Source organism: Aquarana catesbeiana, linkage group LG06 (genome assembly GCF_042186555.1).
Source record: "Aquarana catesbeiana isolate 2022-GZ linkage group LG06, ASM4218655v1, whole genome shotgun sequence".
NCBI lineage: Eukaryota > Metazoa > Chordata > Amphibia > Anura > Ranidae > Aquarana > Aquarana catesbeiana.
This window is the reverse complement of record NC_133329.1, coordinates 132,107,391-132,124,051: the sequence shown is the minus strand read 5'-3', so window position 1 is coordinate 132,124,051 and position 16,661 is coordinate 132,107,391. Positions and strand designations below refer to the sequence as shown.

The 16,661-nt window shown below is 43.3% G+C and overlaps 1 protein-coding gene across 1 annotated transcript in view; it reads left to right on the top strand.

The window, feature by feature from the left end:
• Window positions 1-2,968: 2,968 nt before the first annotated feature.
• The window catches only part of LOC141148935 (cytochrome P450 2K4-like), a 136,255-nt gene continuing 122,562 nt past the window's right edge, over window positions 2,969-16,661 (top strand). Inside the window, exon 1 of the mRNA XM_073636831.1 lies at window positions 2,969-3,389. The gene's annotated coding sequence lies outside the window, so the exon portion shown is untranslated. The remainder of the gene's footprint in view (window positions 3,390-16,661) is intronic.

Sequence of the window (16,661 nt, the reverse complement as noted above, 5' to 3'; positions counted from 1 at the left end):
TTCTCCTCTGTATATTGCATGTAGGAGGGACACCGCTGAGCCTATGCCCACTCCACCAGTCCAACGTACCTCTGCCACCTCACTTCCAGTAATAGAATGGGGTCCCGCAGTGCACCTAGCACAGACTTCATGCGTGCACACGTTTTCCTCCTTCTCTCCTGTACCATGCGGCCAAGCTTGTGGGTTTCCGTGCCGCAGGTTCGGTTCTGATACTTTCAGAAAACTGGGGTAGGAGCTAAATCACCCCCCCCTCATTACCGGAGGACCTTTCACCATGCCAAGTACCACACATTACCCCATAAAGATGGACTGCGACGAGGAAAAAATAAGAAAGGGGAGAGTGGGTGGGGAAGCAGGTCAAAAGATCCAAAAGGAAGGCTGAAGATAATCCAGAGGTGAGTCCAGAGGACTGACCTGAAGTAATTGCTAACATCTGTTAGCTATGGTGACTGGTGTACATGTCTCTTTGGGGACCTATAATACCATAACAACATACTTACATATTAAGTAAGCACACAACAAGGAATGTGGGAGAATTTAGTCTGCAGATGCTTTATTGGGTTTAAATTAATTTTAATTATGAAGTAAACATTAACCTTTAATATCAAGCAGAACAGCTGTTAACCATTATGCTTAGTCGATATTAACCAAAATGCTTAGTCGATATGACTCAAGCAGCAATATCTTATACCAAATAACAGTTTACGCACCACTGTCCACCCACAAAGTAACACTCACATTAAGCAAGGTGAGACAAAGTATAACATCCACAAACGCTGAGCTCGCCTCCCGTGTCACTGAGACGAGCTCGGCGCTCGTGAATGTTATACTGTGTCTCATCTTGCTAAATGTGAGTGTTACCTTGTGTTGGTTTTAATAATACATTTTTATACGACATACTACACTATTGGGCATTCCCCTTCTTCCCTTTGCATCCCTTGCATCCAGTGTGGAAGTTCAGTACAGAGAAGCCACCATCCATGACCTAATACCAATTCTTGGATTAGTGGAAGGAGAACCCCCAAAGGTTATAGAAGCCACCAGTGATTTATGCAAGGACCTACAGAGGATATCTTATTTATTGGTTGTTTTCCCAGCAGTAAGGTGAGAGGCCACTTCACATATAGGTGTCACTGCATGGAATGAAGAGACACCGGTCACTTACTTCATAGTTTGCACGGTTAAGATTGGAGCACCACCTTTCCTCAGGATTATTCTAGAGACTTTATATTAGTTTCACTAAATGTATTGACATGTTGGTGTTTATTTATGAGCACTGATTGATTTATCACTGTTCTTTTTGTTGCATAAGATTTATATTTGTATTGGATATCTTTTTTCACAGTTTCACCTTGGTTTCAACTTTTTGTATTTGACGTTTTGGTTCTACTGGCTCTCAGTTTTAGTATTAGAAAACCCGCAGAGCTTCACTTTATTCACAAAACTAAGGAAAAAAGTCCTTGCAAAGTGAGGAGCCAAATGACCTTGATTAAATCAACCCCACTGGCTAACTATTTTTCTGCTGAAGGATCTGTCACCAATCCAGTGTTCATCTGACTGAAGATCTGCTCATCAAATTAGGTTAATCTCCCTAGCAACAGCAGGCTGCTTACAACCTGAAGCACATGTGCAGGCAGCCCATGTAAGTCTGAACACAGACAGTATAGCTTTGAGGTCTCTCACCAGCACATGCATGCTTGTCAAAGGAAGAACAAGCGGCTTTGTCAATATAGCCATTGCATCCTCATAGACTTACACAAGCTGCCTACATGTAGAACCTGGTGGCCTCAGCTGCATAAACAAATGACCCATTCACAGTGTACAACCTCCGTGCTTGTGTGAATGTTTGGAAAAGGGGATAGGGTTTTTAGACCCCCTTTACCTCATGAGACCGTGGTGGTGGCGGTATAAGCCCCATTGTAATTGATTTCAATTAATTAGGGTCACATGGTTAGGAACATTCTGGAAGCATAAGGGGTTGCTAAAATGTTACTAAACCCAGGACCCTGCATTCACTATATCTGGTCTCCCACAGTACACAGAACATGAAAAAGCAATTATCTCAGTAAATATAAACTGCTAAATACATTTTCCTGACGACAACATGGCAGCATACTAGTGATAGAGCTCTGCCTCTTGACCACTCCCTCAGGACCAGTAAATAGCATAAAAAAAGGACTAGTTAGCCGCCCCCCCCCATGCTTCTTTTTTTCCTCATACCTCCACGCACCAGTGAAGAGTAATCAGTTCTATGTCACCCACCTCTGCCTCAGTGCAGTAGTCATCTCTGTTTAGCCTCTCCCAGCACTTGGGCTGCTAAATGCGCTAATAGCCTGGGAGCCCCTTCTGTGGGTCTTGATGGGGCTCTGCAGTGTTTCCTCAATAGGAAAGAAATCTGCCAACATGTAAGTGTCTGTGGGCTGAGGCTTGGGGGGGCAGCTTTTTTTTTGGTTCCTTGCACCATACAGGGCTGCCTATCCCTTTTATTCTTCCTATCACCTCATATGTGTTCTCCCCTACCTTGCTCTGTTTCACTTTTCAGTGCCTCCCATGTCTCCATTTTTGTTAGTGTTCTGTTCCCTACTTGTTTGCCCATGTGGTGCTTGTGGCATCCCAGGCCTCCCTGTAGGGAAAGAATGGCTGTCCAGTGCTGTTTTTCTTTGGCCAGGGTGCCCTTGATGGCATCATTGGGCTGTGCCGGCCATTGGGAGTTCCGACCGATACCTTGCTTATGGGCAAAAGCTCCCTCTTGCCAGCAAGAGCTCTCTCTGTGCCCCCTACTGCTTTTTAACAGGTAGAACACCAAAAAAAAGAGAAATGCATATATATTAATTAATTAATTAATTTAGATTTTTTTAAAAAGAAAAATGTATATATATAAATTTATTTATTAATTTCTGGTTTAAAAAAAAAAAAGAAAAAAAACTTTTTTTTTATTTGTTGCATTTTTGAAGGCATATTTTATTTTTTCTCCTCTTTCTTTCGTGTCAAAAGCTGCTCTCTCTCTCTAGTGCTATTTTCCTTAATGGCTATCCTCATTTCAGCTAGCTGTCCCATTTGTCTTCAAGCCATGAGTCAGTCACCGATTATGCAAAAAGACCCTCAAATTCAAAGGTATGGGACCACCGTGTTGGTAAGTTTGCAGGAAAAGAGTGCCTCCTTATGTGGATTGCTTTGAGTTTTTTCAGCCCCTGTATGCTCATGCTCTCAAAGATCAAGAGCCAGGGAAAGGCGGACGGTCTTCGGAAAAGCGTAGCTCTAGATGCCGCACCCACTCAAGGGAAAAAGTTCCAAGCAAGACGCCTTATCGCTTCTTCCCCAGAGCAACTCCAGCGCCCCAGCAAGAGTCCTGAAGGGCCTGTGGTGCAATGCCTGTACCCAATAGGTTGGTGAGTAAAGACTGCCCAGAGGAGTTCTCAGTTAACAGCTAACACCAAATGTCTTTATTATTTATGGTGATGGTTCTATTTTGAACTCACTTCAATTATCCCGGCCAGGCAGCCCCCTCCTAGTTGCTACTAGAAGAGCAACCTGGCACCTTGGCATGTGGCGCTCAACCACTCAGTTCTGGCAAGTGGGCAGCCTGCAGATAATAGTACAGTAGCTCCTCTTCATCACAGGAAGACCCGAAGCTGCTTGGTTTCAGTTTTTTTCCTTCGTGGAATAGTGTATCCAGGTGGCCATGCAGGCCATTACATGGGTAAAGAGACAAACTCATATTTACCATTTCTTCTAAATGGCAATCCCTTCTCTGTTTATGGAAGAAATTTAATCAGAGGGATGGTAAAGTCCAGTTAGAGTTTCTTGTTTGATTGTCTTTACATGTTTTATCCCTGTCAGAGACCGGATATAGCATCACTGAAATCCACTGCTCCTCCTCCAGATCTTTTCTCTCCCACAGAGCTGCCAAATCCACAAAAGAGGGTGGGCTGCTACAATACTTACAGACACTTTAGACTCAGGGGGTCCTCGTCCCGGTCCCATTCAGAGGAAAGATTGCATATTTTCTACCCAACCCTGTTTGTAGTTCGCAAGGGAAGGTGACTACTGTCCAGTTGCAGATCGGAAGATGTTGAACCTTTTTGGTCCCACTCTTAGAGATCTTTAGGATGGAGTCCATTCAAACAGTACAGCCAGATGGCTGGATGCTACTGCTGAATCATCAGGATGCCTATCCTCACATCCCAAACTTTTTTTCTTTCCCTTTCCTTCCAAAATACGTAAGTTTGGCGATCGGTTAGACGCATCTCCGCTTTAACAGCCTAACTTTTGGCTTATAAATATCTCTGAGAATGTTTGCAAGGGTCTCAGTGCAATATCAGCTCCACTCAGAGAACAGGTTCGCTGCTACCTGGACGTCATTCTTCTATCCAGAGGACTGGAACTATTGCTGTCGCACCAAGAGGTCCTCATATCTACCCTGCAGAGATATGGCTGGGTTATCAACTTCCAAAAAAAAAAAAAAAAAAAAGTGAAAGCAAAGCCAACTTTCTCCAACCAATGGTTAGTGTACCTGGGGGTGCTCTGCTAGGTCCTCTGTTTTGCTTCTATCAGAGAAAGTGGTGACAGTCAGGAACAGAAATCTGAGGACAGATACTTCCACTTGTTTCATGGCTTCTCAGTGCCTTAGTCATCTGGGCACAACATCGTCATGCATACCGATGATTGCTTTTGTGTGCTTGGGCACCTGCGCAAGTTTCAACTAGGATTCTTAGCACAAAGGAGCAAACAGGATCTAGCACAGTTAATAACAGTGTCACTAAGTATGAGCAGCGGTCCGCGGTGATGGAAAGACTTTGAGGAAGTCACGGCCCATTAGAACCGTTAGACTCACTTCCGATTCCAATGCCGCATGGAGTCTTTTACTGCAGCTCCCGAAGCACAACCCATAAACCGGCATAAAAAATCTGCCGAAACCTCTGCAGTGGTGACCCCCGAGCATCCAAGGACCGATTAGTGGAAAAAAACAGTCCGCACCTGCTCCTGTGGACTCCAGCAGCTCAACGCATAGTGGCGAGTCTGACTCCTTATTAAGACTGTCTGATTTATCTTCCTCTTTGGAACAGCTTATCTCATCTCTCCATTCACAATCTGCTTCTCAGTCTAGTTCTCATCATTTGCCTGGGAATATAACAGTGGGGGTCTGGTCAGCAGCTTTATCTGAATCAAGAACTATGACTCGGAGTCCTGCTGTATCATCACAGGTGTTAAATCCTTCCATTGTTAAACCTGTTCGTTTTCAGGAGGCAGGTGCTAAAGAATGTATGCCTTGCATACTGTCTCCTTTGGGTTTCCATTTGTCAAGCGCAGTAAAAGAGAAAATTTGGCAATGGGAGTAAATTTATCATCAGTTCCCATAAGTGCCACTTCATCAGTGCCTATCAGTGAAGGAGAAAAATTACTTATTTACTGACAGAAACTAAGAAAAACTTTTTTTCCCTCAAAATTTTCATTTTTTTTTAGTAAAAAATAAAAAAATCCAGCAATGATTAAATACCACCAAAAGAAAACTATTTGTGTGAAGAAAATGATAAAAAATGAATTTGAGTACAGTGTTGCATGATCACGCAATTGTCATTGAAAGAGCGACAGCGCTGAAAATTGGCCTGGGCTAAAAGGGGGTGAAAGTGGTTAAAGAAGATCTGCTGATTTGGATAACGTTTTTGCAGCATTTTAAATGGGAAAACTTTGTGACAACAGGATTTTGTTACAGATAGAGACTGCTTATCCACGGCTGCGGCTGACTATCGATTTTACGGTCATATAGAAACACCATTGGTGCGCATCTACATGGCCTTCCTGGTGGATAGCTAATGGTTTTTGCAGAAACATTGTTTTATTGGAATCATTTTCAATTATTGTTGCACTGGAAGTTTGGGAAAGTCGATTAGCACGCAAGAGAATTTTAATTAGCACTGATAATAAAGGATTGTTGTTTGCAATCAACTGTCGCGCAATTGTCTCTCGTTTAAGCCCCCCCAAGTTGTTTCTTTCTTGCGTTATATGGTTTTTCTCTGTCTGCATTGAAACATTTGGATAAAAGCTAAGTATATCCCAAGTAAGGTTAACATAGTAGCTGATGCTCTTTCTTGCCTGCAGATGGACCGTTCTTTTTCCCTGATGCCAGAAGCAGATCTAGCCGTGATTCTTGCCTGCTCCATTTATGGGCACTGATTTAATTTTTGAAAACATTCGGCATTCTGTGGCCAGTTGCACTTAGAATAATTACTCAGCCATTGGCTCCCGCTGCTGTCAATTAAATCCAATGACGCGGGCGCCGGGGGGCGGGGCCGAGTCATACATTCGGTGGCTATGGACCCCGAATGCTGGACTTGGGAGCGAGCCCGCAAGGTAACCCCCTCGGGAGAGCGCTTCTCCTAGGGGGTTATCTGATGTGGGGAGAAGCTGCGAGAGCCGCCGGGGAACCCCAGAAGATGAGGTTCGGGGCCACTCTGTGCCAAACGAGCTGCACAGTGGAGGTAAGTATGATATGTTTGTTATTTAAAAAAAAAAAATGAACCCTTACAATCACTTTAACATCACAGCCCTGTCCAACAATACTGTTTAACAATATTTTAGACCTTACGCACAAACGATGTGTCCTACAGTGCCTACAAAATAAACAATCATATTTTGCCAATCCAAACTAAAGTTAACAAAGGTGCATGCAATCAAAAGTTATCCATGAAATATGTCCTTCTGAGCTCACAGGGATGGGGCGCTTACATTTTTTTTTTTTCCTAATTTATTTTACGTTTTATTTTTTCACTGTCCCTTTATTTATTTTTTTATCACTTTTATTCCTATTACAAGGAATGTACATCCCTTGTAATAGAAATAAGCATGACAGATCGTCTTTATTGACTCCAGATCTCTCACTTACCTTTAAAAGCAAAAAAAATAAAAATTACGTTTTGCCTTTAGGGGGAAAAAAAATCATCCCTTTCAAGGGGTTGTAAAGTCAGAAGGTTTTTTATCTTAATGCATTCTATGCATTAAGATAAAAAGCTTTCTGCGTTCAACAGCCCCCCTCGGCCTCCTAATACTTACCAGAGCCTCATCTCTGTCCAGCAATGTCCACGAGTGTCTCGGCTGTCCGGGATTCTTCCTCCTGATTGGCTGAGACACAGCAGAGGCGCCATTGGCTCCCGCTGCTGTCAAAGTCAACTAGCCAATCAGGAGAGATAGGGGGCGGGGCCCAAATGCAGCTCCGTGTCTGAAAGGACACAGAGCTTCAGCTCGTCTTGGGTGCCCCCATAGCAGGCTGCTTGCTGTGGGGGCACGCAACAGGAGGGAGGGTCCAGGAGCCCAGAAGAGGCACCTGAGAAGAGGAGGATCCGGGCTGCTCTGTGCAAATCCACTACACAGAGCAGGTAAGTATGAGAGGTTTGTTATTTTTATAGAAAAAATTAGACTTTACAATTCCTTTAAGCCTGAGAGGTGGAAGTGACGTCAGACGTCCTTCCGGGCCTCCAAGGGCATAGAGCCGAATGCTTGCCCTCAGTCGACTTCCTGCCTAGCCATCGGCTGCATCCGATCAGTTCTTGAGTTACCGACGGCTCCTGTAGGCTCGGGAACCACCGGTAAGCAATGGGAAGGGGGCACCTCTCCCACAGCCTATAAAAGTTCTATCACAGCAAATCCGCAGCTGGAACCACTTTTATATGAAAGCCTACTGTAAAGATACTTGGGTTATGGCAGCTAGCCGCTGCCATAACGCTGGTATTTAATGTCAAAATAATGACGTATCTTTACAGTTAGGCAGATGGCAAGTGGTTAATTAAAAAAAAAAAAACTGTTCTTGGTCTCACATTAGCAAACAATTACCAAGCATTTCCTTTTACTTACATCTGTATCACTTTCCTACTTGTCAGAGGTTCTTTTCTGTTAGACAGTGCAAATAAGAAGAAAACGTGCTGACAAAAAATAGTGAAGAGAGCCTCTTACAAAAAACAGTCAGATACACTGTAAATGGCAACAAATAATACTAAAAATATTGCAGCGCTACAATATTTTTAGTATTCTTTTCTGTTAAACAAGTCCTAAAGGGATATAGAAGGCTTATCTTGACTACAGTGTTAATTTTGACATCAAATTTCGATTTAGTTTATAGTCTTTTGACTGAAATAGCATTAGTCGTACTTTAGTCTTTTAACTAAAATGCCATCTTAGTTTTAGTCGTCTTTTAGTCGACTAAACTCTTCAGTACATTTTAGTCTACTAAAATCTCCAATACATTTTAGTTGACTAAAATCAAATGTTTTTTAAAAAAAACATAAGATCTCATCATCACCAGGTCCACTCACTCTCATTCGCCATAACCCTCCTTTCTCACCAGTGTCTGGCCACACTCTGAAATCCGAGCGGAACATTTCCTTGACAAAGGACACCTTCTGACCCTACCTACCATCACCCTCTTCTCACATGACAAACCATACCTTTCCGTTCTGGTCTTACGTCCAAATCGGTCACTTCCTAAGCAATCCTAAACTACTCCCGGCTTGGTCCCGTCAACACATGCCTTTTGAAGGAATATGTAGTAAACAAGAACTGCAAAGACACTTAATTTCAGATGCATACACAATGCTATTTTCTGATCATAATCCCAAAATCTAACAAAGCGAGCCTTAAATGGGAGCAAGAGCTATCTCTGGACCTCACAGAGGAGGAATGGGTACAGATTTTCATACATATTCACAAGGGAACAATCAATGTTTCAAAGCAGGAAATGGATTTAAATTCTTCTCCAGATAGTGCACGACCCCTCTTAGGCTACACAAGAAGTATCCTTCAGTCTCGTCCAAATATTGGCGATGCAAGGAAACCAAGGGCTCACTCTTACATATATGGTGGGAGTGCCCATTAATTCAACCCTTCTGGAAGGAGGTCCATCGCCTTATCACTCAAATAACGACCTAAACTATTCTCCAGCATAATTCTTTCTACATCACTCATCAATACCCGGAAAAATTAACTTTCGCTCCCTAGCCATGCAAATGGTTAATGCAGGTAAAATGTGCATTCCATCCTGCTGGCTAGATCCCAACCCACCCAACAATAACAGAATGGCTCCACGTATAAAAAAAAAAAAGCTAAAATGGAGGAGCTTGTACACCAAGCAAGGGAAACTCAGTCCAATTTTCACAAACTTTGATCATGTTGACACCACTTTTTCACTACAGTTGAGTTTTCCCAACTCTTAACCTAAATATAGCTACAGTATCTATGACATTCTCATGTGGAGGAGAATGGAATCTTTGTTTCCATTATCCCTATCCCTCTTTCATCTTTCTTCTGGTCATGCCGGGCTCTAACGCCCAGATCCTCTATTACCTCTTACACACAAACTCTTTAAGTACTGGCCACATAGCTATCTAACAAGGAAATGCCCATCTACAATGGAACCTCTCCCTATGGCAAAGATAGACCCCTCTTCAATAAGGCCTGGGTTCGGGGACCCCCTAAATAGCTATTTGATACAAATACCCAATCTAAACACGGCCTCAATGGCCAGCCATTATCAACACCTGTATACACTTAAGGCCCCTTTCACACGAGGCAGGTCCGCTTCCACGGAGTCCGCCTCGGTCCACCGCCTCAGCGGGAGATCTCTCCGTTGATCTCCGCTGAGCCGGCGGATGACAGGTCCCTCTCTGCTCACTGAGGGGGGGGGCTTGTCAAGCGCCGCTGCTGCCTATGGAGAGATCGGACAAAAACGGACAGCATGTCCGTTTTCATCAGATCTCACCCGATCTGATCCGCCAGCGAGGGATCTGAACGTAGAGGCATCCGTCTGCTTTTAGCGGATCGGACCGGGTCGGATGTCAGCGGACATGTCTCCGCTGACATCCGTCGCTTCATAGGCTAGCATGGAGCGCCCGTTCAGGTCCGCCGTCAAAACTGACAGGCGGACCTGAATGGTCTGACCGTGTGAAAGGGGCCTAACAGCTAGCTCTAAATTTTTTAGGTTTCCATCACATGTGGTCTATCTATCAAAGACAAAGAGTACTGTTTGTGTGAAACATGTAGAACTTTGAGATTTCAAACCATATACAACCTTTTATACATTTCAATTTCTGTAAAGAATCGTGCATGAACTGTTGTGATGAAGCACTAATGTTTCCTTTATCTATACAAATTGTTGTATTCCTTTGCTTCGAATAAAGCTTTTGAAAAAAAAAAAAAATCGAATGAGTTTAGTTAAATTGTAATGCATTTTTTAAGCATTTCTTTAGAATTGCCAAACTCATTATATGCTCCTGGAGCAAAAATCTAATAACATGTTATTATTTATGTTATTAAGGTTTGAACATGCACTACAGACCAAGTTTCATAAACAAACAAATATATTGCTTTTTGATAAGCAGAAGTTCAACTTGAAAATTTAATAAAAACAAAAAAAAATAAAAAGGGTAAACTCCATTGGCTGTAATGCCATTGCACATATTACCTGAATATATTACCAACATGAAATATTAACCACACCCCGCCGGGAGGACGTGGACATCCTCCGGTTTCAGTGGTTGTATTATGATGATGCCTGCACCAGTATTGATCTTTTCATCTAGCATTTCCTTATCTGGCAGAAGTGATCTGAGTGGCTAATTAGCCATTTGATCACTTCTGCGGGTGGTGGAAGGGGGTCACACCCGGGCTCTCCGGTCCCATTGCAGAGGCCGGGAGCGATGCGGCCAGCAGGGATGGCTGCCCTGTACAGAGAGTGAGGAACTGACGTCGCTCCCCTCTCTCTGTAACCCTGGAAACCGGTATGGGTACCGGACCGAACGTGCAGCCGCTGTGATCTTTCAAGCTACTGACCATAGGTGCCCTATCGTCACTTTTTCTTGCACCACGGCATTTGATATCAAACAGCTGCTATAGGCAACACCCCTATGTGAGCCAGCACAGGGATTATTTACCCCCTATGTGCCATTAGTTGACAACACACCCTATAACCACAAACACCTGTGGTGTCACCAGTTGACGGATGGGACACCCCCTGTGCACTTGACCTGGGTCACGAACGTGCTTGGCGATACCCGCCAGCATAGAGATAATTTTATCCCTCATGCGCTAATAGCTGACAAGACATTTTATAACAATAAACACCTGAGGTGTCACCAGCTGACGGACATGACACCCTTTGTGTCCTGTCCTGATCTGCTGGACGGGTTCGGTCTCGTGGTGGCGGCAGCGGTATTCAGGTCTGGACCCTGGTGGCTAATCATTTCTTCCCCTCCTCCTTTTAAAACTGGATGCTATTTGATGCTGATCTTGCAACACTATGACAGACATATACCTAACCACCAGCCCCTGAAGAAGAGGTCGCAACCATTATGAAACCTCAAAACGCGTCGGGCTTGCACTGTAAACCAGCTTTTTTGCTGAAACAGCTCCTGTGGGGTTAAGTGTAGCTCTGTCGATCTGTCCTGTATACATTTGCTGTATCACCATCATTTGTAACTTTGGCATCCATTTTGTTTTCATTTTTGTTTTCATTAATATGTGTCATGTTTTTTAACTTTTTGATAAAATAAAACTACTATTTTTACACTTTTTGATGTATTTTTCGAGACTTCCGCCTTTAAAATCCCATTAGGAGGAAAACTTTCTATTGGAAACCGGGAGCAACCAGCAGTTCCGTCCCTTTGTAAGTAGCCGATCAAACCGATCTATGTCTGATTGGTTACATGGGAGGCCAGAGGAGAGATTTGGGGTCTAATAGACCCCAAATCTCTCCATTAAGAGGACCTGTCACAGCCCATGCTATCACAAGGGATGTTGTTCATTACTAGCAATAAAATTAGTACAAAAAAAAGTTAAAAAAATATTTTTTGTAAAAAATAGATAAATAATAATAAAAAAAAATTGAAAGAGCCTCCGTCCCACCATGCTTACGCGCAAATGCGAACGCATACGTTACTCCCGCATGCATGCATAAACGGCAATCAAACCACACACGTGAGGTATTGTCGCAAATGTCAGAGCGAGTCCAATAATTCTAGCACCAGGTCTACTGTGCAACTCTAAACTGGCAACTTGTAAAGACGTTGAAAGCGTCGCCTATGGAGAATTTTAAGGACCGTAGTTTTCCGTTATTCCATGGGCAGATACAATTTTAAAGTGTAACATGTTAGGTTTCTATTTATTCAATGTAACATCATCTTTCACAATATGCAAAAAAATTGGTCTAACTTTAGTGTTTTTTTTTTTTTTTAATTCATGAAGTGTTTTTTCCAAAAAAATTGCGTTTGAAAAACCGCTGCGCAAATACCATGTGACATAAAAAATTGTAACACCCACCATTTTATTCTATAGGGTATCTGCTAAAAAATATATTTATAATGTTTGGGGGTTCTAAGTCATTTACTAGCAAAAAAAAGTAGATTTTTACATGTAGGAGCGAAGAGTCAGAAATGGCCCGGATGGCAAGTGATTAAGAAAAAAAATAAGAAAAGCCTTTTTCTTAATTTTTTTTCTTTTAGCAGCAGAATCTACAAATTATCCTCCAGGTCCTGCCTTCACATCAGAACGGTACAACAAGGACTGGGTTAAACCAGAGACTCTTAAAAAGTATTATCACACACCACCTTTTCACCATAGCAATACACAGCCAGCTAATCAAGTCATGGTAGACTTTGCCAAGTTCTTTGCACAACGTAAATTAGTCACCAAAGGACTGAAAACTACAGAGCCTGGCGATCTTTCCAAAACACTATCAGAGGCTTAGACATGTCATGCAGTGAAGCAATAGACCTGATCAAATAGCTTGGAAATGAGTCAGCTGAACATGCCAGTTGAATCAGGGCAATAAATATAAACTACCCAGACACTGGCCTTAAAAATGATCTAGGATACACTTAACAAATGTTATGGCCCAGCAGAAGCAATAGAAAATGCACTATTTAAATACTAGATAGCTTCTGTAAGATAATAATACCTAATCAGAAACTCAGGGAACTAAGTGGCTTACTAATGGAACTTCAGGTACCAAAATCGAAAGGGACTTACAAGGGCTTGATTTCCTTGACACAGCCAGAGGTGTCAACCCCATTGTACAAAAGCTACCCTATAACTTACAAGAGCAGTGGATCACACGTGGCTCCAAATCTAAGACAGTATAATGTTCAATTTCCCTCTTCTCTGTTTTTGTGGACTTAGTAAGCCAGCAAGCTAGAACAAGAAACAATCCTAGTTTTGGAGCAATCCTCCAAAAGCAATACATACAAACGAATGTGACTCCTGCAGATTGTTTTTACAGGTCTATCAGCTCCTCCAACTCAAAGACAAAGGTCAAAGATCCTGGTAAGCAGTGTCCCTTGCACAGGAAGACACATCCTCTTCTAAAAAGCAGACCATTCAGAGAGAAGTTCATGGGAGGAACACAAAGCCTCCCTGAAGGAGAACAACATCTGCTACAAGTGATGCTCATCGACATCTCACTTTGCCAAGAATTGAAAGGTCAGTGTAAAATGCAGAGAATGTGACAGCTCAGATCACAACACAGCTTTACACCCAGGCCCAGCCCCATGCACTTTACAGCGCAGTTACAGCACTAGTGAGCACGATGGGGAAGAAGAACACACTACTACAACTACGCCAAAGATCACTTCACAATGCACAGAGGTCTGCAAAGGGACCATAGGTGGCAGGTCCTGCTTCAAAATCTGTCTAGTCAGAGTTCACCCAGCAGGTCAAAGGAACAAAGCCAATAAGCACTATGCAATTCTTAAAGTTCAAATCCCAACCACAACACCACTTGCCTGGAGTTTGCATGTTCTCCCTGTGCCTGCGTGGGCTTCCTCCCAGTTTCCTCCCACACTCCAAAAGACATGCTGGTAGGTTAATTGGATCCTGTCTAAATTGGCCCTACTATGTATGAATGTGAGTTAGGGACCTTAGATTGTAAGCTCCTTGAGGGTAAGGACTGATGTGAATGTATAATATATATATATATATATATATATATATATATATATATATATATATATATATATATATATATGTAAAGCGCTGAGTAAATTGATGGCGCTATACAAGTACCTTAAATAATAATAATAATAATAAAGTAATAAAGTGGTTGTAAACCAAAGCACATATACCTGTAGTGTTACTTGTCTATCTCCAAAGTTCTAAGTGTCCTTTCTCTTGGGTATCCTCTGGTGCTTCATTCCTCTGTTATCAGTATGTGTCACCTCTGAGAAGTTTTCAAGACATTTGAGATACATTTGTACATTTGTGACAGGGAGGGAGCTCAGCACACAGTTTGCCTATTCAGAACACAGCTCTGTATCCTTCCTTCGTTCATGCTCCTGGGCTCAAATTAATGATCCCCACATTGCCCCATATGCCCAAAAATTAGACCTGAGGTAAGTCATTATAGGAGATGTCTATCTGGGAAACATACACAAACCTACCTCCGTTAATAGCATGCTTACACGTACATTAAAGAGTGGATGTCCCTCCCTTTTCCATCTGTGCCACAACCACGACAAGGAATTGCCATACACTATCCATTTGCCTTGTCCCTTCATAGGCCCCTCTAGTGACAACCTTGCTTGTGACAGTGGCCAAGACCATTTAGGGTGCACAGTCTTTCAAATAACAAAAGAAGACTGTGCACCCTCAGGTCAGGTGGCAATGTCTATTCAGGACAAACTCTTCTTGGAAATAATGGAGCAGGGGCTGGTAAAAGATGACACAAACAGCTGGGTCGCACCTCTTCCCTTCAGACCACAGAGACGATGCCTACCTAATAACCAAGAACAAGTACAAAGACGTTTCTCTTTAATGTAATGTTCAAAGAAAGCCAGAGATGACAGACCATTTCTTTTCTATAGAGAACATCATTGATAACAGCCATGCAGGAATAGCTCCCACTCTTAAAGACTCTGAGGAGTGCTGATACCTACCGATATTTAGAGTATACCACCCTAGGAAGCCAGGTCAGATCAGAGTAGTGTTTGATTCTAGTGTCAATTTCGAGGGTGTCTCCTTACACAATGTCCTCTTGACAGGTCCAGACCTCAATAACAAACTTCTAGTTGTGCTCTTACACTTTTGCAGAGACTCTGTTGCTTTCATAGCTGACATCCAACAGATGTTCCATTGCTTCCTTGCTTCCTTACTTTGCATTAGGGATGAGCTTCGAGTTCGAGTCGAACTTATGTTCTACTCGAACATTGGCTGTTCGCAAGTTCGCCGAACAGCGAACAATTTGGGGTGTTCGCGGCAAATTCGAATGCCGCGGAACACCCTTTAAAAGTCTATGGGAGAAATCAAAAGTGCTAATTTTAAAGGCTTATATGCAAGTTATTGTCATAAAAAGTGTTTGGGGACCCGGGTCCTGCCCCAGGGGACATGGATCAATGCAAAAAAAAGTTTTAAAAACGGACGTTTTTTCAGGAGCAGTGATTTTATTAATGCTTAAAGTCAAACAATAAAAGTGTAATATCCCTTTAAATTTCGTACCTGGGGGGTGTCTATAGTATGCCTGTAAAGGGGCGCATGTTTCCTGTGTTTAGAACAGTCTGACAGCAAAATGACATTTGGAAGGAAAAAACTCATTTAAAACTACCCGCGGCTATTGCATTGCCGACAATACACATAGAAGTTCATTGATAAAAACGGCATGGGAATTCCCCACAGGGCAACCCCGAACCAAAATAAAAAAAAAAAAATGATGTGGGGGTCCCCCTAAATTCCATACAAGGCCCTTCAGGTCTGGTATAGATATTAAGGGGAACCCCAGCCAAAATTAAAAAAAAAAATTGACGTGGGGTTCCCCCTAAATTCCATACCAGACCCTTCAGGTCTGGTATGGATTTTAAGGGGAACCCCGCGCCAAAAAAAAAAAAAAAAAACGGCATGGGGTCCCCCTAAAAATCCATACCAGACCCTTATCCGAGCACGCAACCTGGCAGGCCGCAGGAAAAGAGGGGGGGACGAGAGTGCGGCCCCCCCCCCCTCCTGAACCGTACCAGGCCACATGCCCTCAACATTGGGAGGGTGCTTTGGGGTAGCCCCCCAAAACACCTTGTCCCCATGTTGATGAGGACAAGGGCCTCATCCTCACAACCGTGGCCGGTGGTTGTGGGGGTCTGCGGGCGGGGGGCTTATCGGAATCTGGAAGCCCCCTTTAACAAGGGGACCCCCAGATCCCGGCCCCCCCCCTGTGTGAAATGGTAAGGGGGTACTTACCCCTACCATTTCACTAAAAAACTGTCAAAAATGTTAAAAATGACAAGAGACAGTTTTTGACAATTCCTTTATTTAAATGCTTCTTCTTTCTTCCTTCATCTTCTTCTTCTTCTGGTTCTTCTGGCTCTTCTGGTTCTTCCTCCGGCGTTCTCGTCCAGCATCTTCTCCGCGGCGTCTTCTATCTTCTTCTCCTCGGGCCGCTCCGCACCCATGGCATGAGGGGGGAGGCTCCCGCTCTTCTCTTCATCTTCTTCTCTTCTTCATCTTCTTCTTCATCTTCTTCTTCATCTTCTTCTTCTTCTTCTTCCTTCTTCTCTTCTTCCTGTCTTCTCCGGGCCGCTCCGCAGCCATGCTGTGGCATGGAGGGAGGCTCCCGCTGTGTGACAGCGTCTCTTCGTCTGACGGTTCTTAAATAAGGGGGGGCGGGGCCATCCGGTGACCCCGCCCCCCTCTGACGCACG